The sequence below is a fragment of the Microtus oregoni genome, unplaced genomic scaffold, assembly GCF_018167655.1.
Source record: "Microtus oregoni isolate MIOR12 unplaced genomic scaffold, Mior012 000067F_ref0000223, whole genome shotgun sequence".
Classification (NCBI taxonomy): Eukaryota; Metazoa; Chordata; class Mammalia; order Rodentia; family Cricetidae; genus Microtus; species Microtus oregoni.
The window spans coordinates 728498-737614 of record NW_024543974.1 but is presented as its reverse complement, the minus strand read 5'-3'; the positions used below and the strand labels follow the sequence as shown (position 1 = coordinate 737614).

At 47.6% G+C, this 9117-nt stretch overlaps 1 pseudogene; it reads right to left on the bottom strand.

Moving 5' to 3' along the window:
* Positions 1–2874: 2874 nt before the first annotated feature.
* Positions 2875–3966, bottom strand: LOC121440422 (annotated as a pseudogene).
* Positions 3967–9117: the final 5151 nt, after the last annotated feature.

Below are 9117 nucleotides of genomic sequence, written 5' to 3'. Positions count from 1 at the left end.
GCCCATTCAGAGGTTCACTTTTGTCTGAGTCTGTCTTTATTGCATAGCTATTTTTGACAAGGAGTACCTTTTTAAAAAATGTTAAGTGGGCATGGCTAGGACCAACTCCATGGCTCTGCCCATTGGCTCTGCCCTATACAACATGGTGGAGGTATGTTCACTGCCTCTGCAAGCCATGCTCTCTACCCCAGCTCCAGGGATGCAGCAGGTTTATGTTGCCATTAAGCAATTTGTGGTACTCTGTTCACAAACCCCATTTAAGTGTTCCATAGCTGGACCTCCCAAAAGAGCCAGAGGCATTTGTGCAACCAGCACAAACCAGGAAGCTGGCTATTTTTTTTTTTTTGATTTTTCGAGACGGGGGTTTCTCTGTAACTTTTTGGTTCCTGTCCTGGCACTAGCTTTTGTAGACCAGGCTGACCACGAACTCACAGAGGTCCACCTGCCTCTGCCTCCCGAGTTCTGGGATTAAAGGCGTGTGCCACCACTGCCCGGCTCTGTTGTGGTTTTTAATAGTAGCCATTCAACCCATCTGGGGAAGTCTCACATTGTGGTTTTGCTTTGCATTTCCTTATTGACTAGTGATGTTGCGTACATTTTCATATACTTGTTGTCTATGGAGTTCTTTTGTCCATTTTTTAATCAAATTATTTGGGAGTTTTTGTTTGCTTGCTTTTTGCTATTGAGTTGTACTAATTCATTGATATTTGAGATATTAACCCCCATGAAGTTTATAATTCACAAATGTTTTCCCCCAATCCAAAGATGGTGATTTTGTTTGTTCGAATATTTCCTTTTGCTATGCATAACATTTATCGTTTGAGGAAATCTTTTATGCTTTTTCTGTCTAAAGTTTTAATGTGATAACTAAAAGTGCTCCAAGAACAAAGTGAGGGTCAAAATTCTTACTTCTACACATAGATGCATAGCTTTCTGAGTGCTATTTGCTGAAAAGACCATACTTTCCCCAGTTTTTTGTGGGTGTGGGGACTGGTTTCTTATATGTTTTCCCCATCCCATTGATACACACCTTGATGCCAATGCCATACTTTTGTTTGTTTGTTTGAGACAGAGTCATTCTATGTAGTCCTGGCTGTCTTGGAATTCACCATGTAGACCAGCTATGCCTTTAACTCAGAGATCTCCTGCCTCTGCCTCCCAACTCTGTGATTAAAAGCGTGTGGTACTCTTTTGATCATTATATCTGTGTAATATATTATGAAATCAGAAAATATAATGCCTCCAATTTTGGTTTTCTGTCTCAGGGGAGGGTTTTGGCTATTTGTGGCTCCATGGAAATTTTTTTTGGTTTTCTTTTTTCTATATTTTAGTAATCAAAAATGGCATTTAAAATCTGTGAGAACGCTTTCCTAACTGAAACACCCATCAGTCATGAACATTGGGTCCAAGGGCCTTGCTTACTGCTCCATAGCTTCACTTGAGCACATAACTGACGTATCCCTAACTCTTGTCATCCTGAAGTGCCTCCCCACTGAAACCAGATAGCCACTGCCCCCATACACATTGTCAGCCTGCTTTTACCAATTCAAGCCCCCCCCTGCCACCCCCACAGCCCTTCATGTTCTTGCCTTGTACATAAATCAATCTTGCTCCAGTCCAGTCCAAGCCAAGAAAAAGCAGGATGCAACTGTAACATCCGTGAAATTTATTGAACAGATACATTTACTGAAGTCATTGAAGGCGGGGGGATGACAGCACAGAACTTCCCCCAGCTGTTAGAGGCCACAGGTCCCACCTTTTCCTACTCTGTGATTCATTAGAAAGGATCTCATCTACTGGCCACACTGAGGCCTGCTTGCCTAAGCTTCTTCCTTCCAAGGGACCCCTGATACACCTCTTTGCAGAATAATGGCATCTGGAAGTGTTCTTTCTTTTGGGGGAACTCTCTAGAAGAATCACCCACTGTAGGGTGATCCTGAATTATTCTGGACACTGGAAAGCACTGAAAGGAACATCTTGCCAAACTGAAGAACTGTTGTCACAAGTAATAACAAAAGTAACAACAAGAGTGGAACATTGAATCTTGGTTCTCCGAGCCCATCCATCCTTAGTCCAGGTCTTCGTGCCCACCCCAGATTGTAATCAGTCACAAGATGAGCATCAGCCAGTTGCTGATTGCCATCACCCATACTGTTTTGCTGGTTCCAAGGGCTTGTCTTGGGATCTCTGTAGAGCACCTTCTCAGGTAAGAACACACACATCTGCAGGGAACAAGCAGCAAGTTGCTGGCCTGTAAGTATATCAAGAAAGCTGTCCAGGAATACACAACACGAGATAGGAGCAGAGCAAATAGGGCCTTGGCTGGCATGGAAGTTCGCAACACAAGCTGGGCTACGGTAGTAGCTAGCAGGGTAAGTCAGGGACTGATATACTTTGCTAGGGTGTGATGGATGGGAGAGCTAGTATTAAAGTGTGTACTCACTGAATACCTGGGCCACTGTGAGTAGAACAGATAAGGATGAGATTCCAAAGGCAGTGTCATAAACCTGCCTGGAGATGCTAACTGGGTAGAAGAGCCAGGCAGTCAGGACCCTTATAAGAGACTATTTCTCCCTAATCTCTCCCAGGCCAGGGGCTATAGCAGATATCTGCAGGCCCGCTCCTTTACTTTGGGGCTGACCCTTCAGCAATACTTCTAGACTGGGACAGGATGGGGTCTTCTGCCTTATGTTCTCCTGCCTAGGCAAGGCTGCCCAGCATGCAGCCGGGCCCTCCTGGGCACTCTCTAAGATTACTGCCCATCTGTGCTGGGGTGGGAGTCCCAGGGGGCTCATAGGGTCCTGTCTGGCTTGGGTCTACAGGGCCGTGGTCTGAGTTATGGCCTTATATCTCCTCCTCAACCTTGTCCTTTGCCTACTCCTCCACCTCATCTTCTGCCTTAGCACTGGCTCTTCCATCAGCCTGGACAGAAGCCAGATTGCCAGCTTCATCCTCCACCTGGACTACCATGTTGCTGGCTAGTCTTGCCTCCCATTCCTCAGATTCCCGTTTGAGGCCCAACAACTCCAGGAAAGTTGGAGATCTCCTGATCATTCTTAGCCTCCTCAGAGCTTCCTCCAGAGGCTCAGTCAGGTTAGCCCTGGTGAGCATCTGCCTCAGGCGCAAATCATCCGTAGAGGTTCTCTCGAGAGCCCCTTTCTAAATGGCTTTCTGCAGCAGAACTTCTAGCCTCAACACAAAGGCAGAGAGCTGCTCATCTGGCTGCTGTTTTGCAGTCAGACACTTGATTCGAATGGTGGCCTGAGACTCATTGTCTCCAAATACTCGACAGAGCCTCTAGGCACTCCTCTGCAGTCTTTGCCGGATTCTCTGCTAACAGCCCCTGTACAAGGTACAAAGCAGTTCCCCGCAAGCCCTCCAGCAACCGTCTCCTCTTCTCCCTTTCTGGGACCCTTTGCCACACCCAAAACATGTCAGTGGTGTGGTCTAGCCAGGCCTCAAAGGATTCCTCCCCAGGGGCTGGCTGAACGCTCCCAGAAAACATACCCAAACGCTGGTACCGCAAGGTATCCACCCAGGGCTGGATTGCCTGACTAACTGACTGGAGCCTGCACACTCTGTCCAGCTCCAGACCTGGGTCTCCAGGTACACTGTCCACTGTCTCCCCCGTTGCTCCAAGAAGTGGAAAACACGATCAAGAAGCTCCTCGCTGGAGCAACTGGGCACAAAGACCACGTTCCAGGGCCCCCCAGTGCCTAGGATTTCCCTTGGGACCAAAGCATAGTTGATTTCCTGGTCGAGCTCAACCAGGGCTGCAGTGGCATTATCCTCCTCATGAAACACTTTGCCAAGCACAGTAAAGTGGCCCATGGGCCACAGGGCAGCCTGCAGGGACCCTTGGAATTCAGCTTCACTGCAGTCCTCCAGGATGCCCAGGATAAGCAAGCCCCTACGAGCGCTGACACCCATCCACCTGCACCAGTCCTGGAGCATCTCCACCGCCATAATCTGAAAATTTAGCAAAGCTCACACTAGGGGCCGGAAACAGTTTCCCCAGAAGCACATCAGGTTGGGATAGGAGCCTAGGCTAGGACTCAGGAAGACCAGCCTAGCTCTCCACAGCCTGGAAACAAAAAACGGAAAGAGGAGGTTAATGTCTTCCCCACCCCAGCCCCTTCTCATCCACTAGCCCTAGAGCAGAGGTTCTCAACCCGTGCTTCGTGACCCTTCAGGGTCAAGCGACCTTTTCAAGGGGATCTCCAAAGACCGCTGGGAAACACAGGTATTTACCTTATGATTTGCAACAGTAGCAAAATTACAGGTATGAAGTAGCCATGGAAATAAGTTTTATGGTTGTGTGAGGGAGTCACCACAACACAAAGAACTGTATTAAAGGGTCGTAGCATTAGGGATATTGAGAACCACTGCCTTACATGATGCTTCTGCATCCCACTCTGTGCCTCAGACACAGGCCTTCCCCAGCACCTCCCTACAGTCCAACCCAGGCAGGCGTGCTGGTTGAGAGGGGGTTTGTCAGGGCCAGTAATACCCTCCCAGAATTTGGTACCTTCTAGGAGCAGAACCCTTTCTCCTTCAATCGCACAGCAAGGATTCCCCGGGCTGTTCTCCAGGTTCTCCCGCCAGCCAGCTCCCTTGCTCTCTCTAGCCTTATAGCTGCGCACTCACGCAGACCAGTGTACATATGCAAGCTTTTTTGTTTTGTTTTATTTATTTATTTATTTATTTATTTAAGATTTCTGCCTCTTCCCCGCCACCGCCTCCCATTTCCCTCCCCTCCCCTGACCAAGTCCCCCTCCCTCATCAGCTCGAAGAGCAATCAGGGTTCCCTGACCTGTGGGAAGTCCAAGGACCACCCACCTCCATCCAGGTCTAGTAAGGTGAGCATCCAAACTGCCAAGGCTCCCCCAAAGCCAGTACGTGCAGTAGGATCAGAAACCCATTGCCATTGTTCTTGAGTTCTCAGTAGTCCTCATTGTCCACTATGTTCAGCAAGTTCGGTTTTATCCCATGCTTTTTCAGACCCAGGCCAGCTGGCCTTAGTGGGTTCCTGATAGAACATCCCCATTGTCTCAGTGTGTGGGTGCACAGCTCGCGGTCCTGAGTTCCTTGCTCGTGCTCTCTCTCCTTCTGCTCCTGATTTGGACCTTGAGATTTCAGTCCTGTGCTCCAATGTGGGTCTCTGTCTCTGTCTCCTTTCATCGCCTGATGAAGGTTAATATTCAGGAGGATGCCTATATTTATGTTTGTCTTTGGATTCACCTTCTTATTTAGCTTCTCTAGGATCGCAAATTATAGGCTCAGTGTCCTTTATTTATGGCTAAAAACCAAATATGAGTGAGTACATCCCATGTTCCTCTTTTTGGGTCTGGCTTACCTCACTCAGGATAGTGTTTTCTATTTCCATCCATTTGCATGCAAAATTCAAGAAGTCCTTGTATTTTACTGCTGAGTAGTACTCTAATATGTATATATTCCATACTTTCTTCATCCATTCTTCCATTGAAGGGCATCTAGGTTGTTTCCAGGTTCTGGCTATTACAAACAATGCTGCTATGAACATAGTTGAGCATATACTTTTGTTGTATGATAGGGCCTCTCTTGGGTATATTCCCAAGAGTGGTTTTCTCTTTCTATTTTTCTGCAGTGCTGGGAATAGAATCCAGGACCTCACAAACGGTGATGCGAGCTTAACGCTGCTCTCTGCAGTGCAGATTTAGCGCGGGGGTGTGGTGACGCCGGAGCATGGATCCTCTACCTCCTAGTCCTCCAGAAGCAGACTAGCCAGGCCATTGGTGCAGGAGGGTCAAGTGACAAGGCTGTCTCAGCCTGGGACCTCAGGTGACATCACCGGTCCAGTCACTGATGACGTCATCGGCTGCTGACCCCCACCACCACCACCACACATCTGTGCCCCTGGCACAGGGGACAGAGTGCTCAGGGGTCTCCACAGAAGGGCACCAAAAATCTGTGTTGCCCCCTCCAGCTCTGTTTCCTGATCAAGGCCAGGGAGCAGGGACTCTGAGGGTTTTTGCCCTGGTGAGTCCCTATCTGGACCTAGTCTAGTGACAGAGCTGGGCAAGCAACACCTATTCTAGGTAGAGTCCCTGGAATAGATAACACATGAGCCCATACACCCCATCCCATCACTCCCCATGAAGCGTGTACCATCTGGGTGATGCCCATCCCAGTGGAAGGGGCTGCAGGCACTTTCACCACTGTGGGCCTGCATGCCTTCCTGCCCTTGGTGCCAGTGGCCAGCTCACAGGAGGGTCCAGCACTGGCGGGCCTTTCCCGCTCTGCATGCTGTATATCCAGCTTCTTGAAAAGCTGCTTTTCAGATTTGAAGCCCAAACCCTTAGACTTGTATCTTACTGGCTGACTTTGGGCCAGTCCCTTCCACTTCTTGTCGCCGAAAAGTTTAGAGTTTCTGGGAATTCTGCCTAAATTCATATAGGAAGCACTGTGATGGTGGTGAGGTGTTCAACTTTTCCCTGCTTCCAGTGTTGATAGCCTTCCGGGCTCTGGGGCATGACTCTTTCAGTGTGAGGGTGGCATGGGTGGCCGAGATCCCAGAAGCCTCCCTATGGTTTTAACATCAGTTAGTCCCCACCCCCACCCTCCATATCTTCTGCTGCCTGGGCTAGACATCCACTCAGAGCTGTGCTATCCTGGCTCAAAACAGTTTCAGACCCTGCCAGTCTCATCACTCTGACTCTCTGCAGTCACCAAGAGTCCAGGGCCACATGCACAACATTTCTGCCAGTGAGAGAGAGGGCAAGCAGGTTCACAGAAGGTTATTATGCCTCTGTGTATTCTTTCTTGACCCCATTTTCTTTCTTTGGGCGTCATACTCTGGCCACTTGACTTTCACTACTGTAAAGGTTTCCCCAATGGTGTCCATCTCACTCACACTGCTTTGGTTTATTATCAGGGACTCTATTGAGGCTTTTGTCATGTTGGAATACTCCGTGTGCATCAGAGTGCCCATTTGAATGACCCTCACTACTGCCACCAGCATTCTACCTGCTTTCCTGAACCTCTGGCAGGAAGGAAGGCTTTGGGGCATTTGACCAAACATGATGTTGCTGAAACTTGAGCTGTATCCAAGTAGATATCCATTAATCTATTATCTGCCATGGGGGGGGGGGCAACCCATGTCCTCTCCCATTAGCAGTGTGGGAGTGCTCATCTGTATCCTACATCCCAAGCAGCCTTTCAGCCTTGACCATCGAACACCCCAAGGGGAGAATTACTATCTCATGCATTGATAAGTGTTTGGTATTTCCTTAATAGGTTATGATATTGTGCATCCTCTTACAATTTCATCTTCCACTCCTGGTTCAGCTTCTGTGAATCTCCTTTGCCCCTTCCTCATGCCCAGCTCTGTCCTACAGATGGGTCTTTGGCCTGTTTTCAGGAGAAAGTTTCTAGTGTCAAACCTGAAGGTACTCTCATTGTGTACATGCAACCAATGCCCAAACAGGTTACTTGATCTCACACTTGGCCTTCAGTTTGTCGTGTGTGGTTCTCTTTCTTGCCCCTGGAATCTCTTCTATGATTATATACAGCCTGAAGTCAAGTGCTTTGGGAACAAGAAAAAATTTTAAATTTTCTGTTACAACCCAACTTTGTCAATTGGCCTAATCACTCCCTTACTCAGCTTCCAGGGCCCACACTGTCTGTTCTCATACAGGTCAGTAACTGCTGTTAATGTCTGATATGAGAATTTCCGTCTAATGAAATTCCCTGTTTGACCTGTCATGGATCATACAATGAATACCTTGTCTTCTTTCTTGGTTTGGAGGTAATTTTCCTGGGGTCTTTCCTCAGAGAAGGCTCTCCCTTGGGAACATAAATATGCAGGATGGTCTAGTGTTACCAGCTGGCCCAGTGGGCTTACAAACAGATAATCAACACATTTCCCAGTTTTTAGGCTGGTCGCTCCTTTCCCTCTTTCCTTCTCTCTGAGAGAGGACTTTGCTTCTTTATAGGGTCATTTTTCTCCCTCTGCTCTAGGACATTGGTAGTGACACCTCAGTTGTCTTCCTTTGTTTCTTCTTTGTATACAATGTCTCTATGTCTCAGCAGGTAGTAGCTTTTCCTTCTCTAATCTCTCCTTTCTTGGTTTCTGGGACACTCCTTCCTGCCTTTGAACTGACCTTCTGCCTCTTTTCCTGCTTCTCAGCTGAAGTTATTCTTCAAACCTCTCCGCCTCTTTTTTTTTCTCTTCCTGTTCCTTTGTTGGAGCTCAGTATAGTGTGGGTGATTTCCTAACTGTAGTTCAGAGATGTTCTATGCTGGTAGTGATCCCTCCTCCAGATCTGCCCATGTGCATCAGAATGTCCATTTGGATGCCCCTCAGGAATTTAACAATTGAGATGTTTCAACTAGGGTGCTTCAAGCACCTTTGCATACCTGTTCTTTCCCTGTGCTTCACCCACCTATACAGATGCCGTCTATCAGGTTACTTCAACAAAGGTGGCAAACATATTCCTTTCCTCTCCTCTCCTCTCCTCTCCTTTCGTTTGTTTTTCCCCTCCAAATACTATTTCACTCACTACCAAAGGTTATCAATTTTACAAACAAGGACAGCCCTTCTTTTCCATAGTTCCTAGCCCGGTGTCCTACTCTTCATGCCTGTACTCTGACCCCTCTACCTGCTCATCCTTCTTAGTAGCACTTCTTTCCATGTCACCACCAGATAAATTATGGAGAGCTCTCTGCTTTTGAGCATTGAGAACTCCCTCCTGGAAAGCAAGCAGGTGCCCTTACTAAAAGGAGCCTTTCCTGTCAAAAATCAGCTTCAAGAAAACTTGTACGTTCCAGGGTAGGAGCATGAGGATTAAAATTATTAGGCAAAAGGAACAGAGATATAGGAGAAATAAGAGACAGAAACAGAACAGCATCGGGAGGGACAGTCAGGGAATACTGAATCCACCTCACTTATTTTCCACAGGCTTATAATTTAGTCCAAAGGTGGAGAGGGGAGATAACAGACTATATTAGCATGACACAAGGAATAGACTTGAATTTTCTGACTTTGGTAGAGGTATCTACTTCAACACTCAAAATGCTAGTTAACCATACCATAGGTCAGCATGTCTCCTTTGTGGACACACCTGCTGTCAACAACTT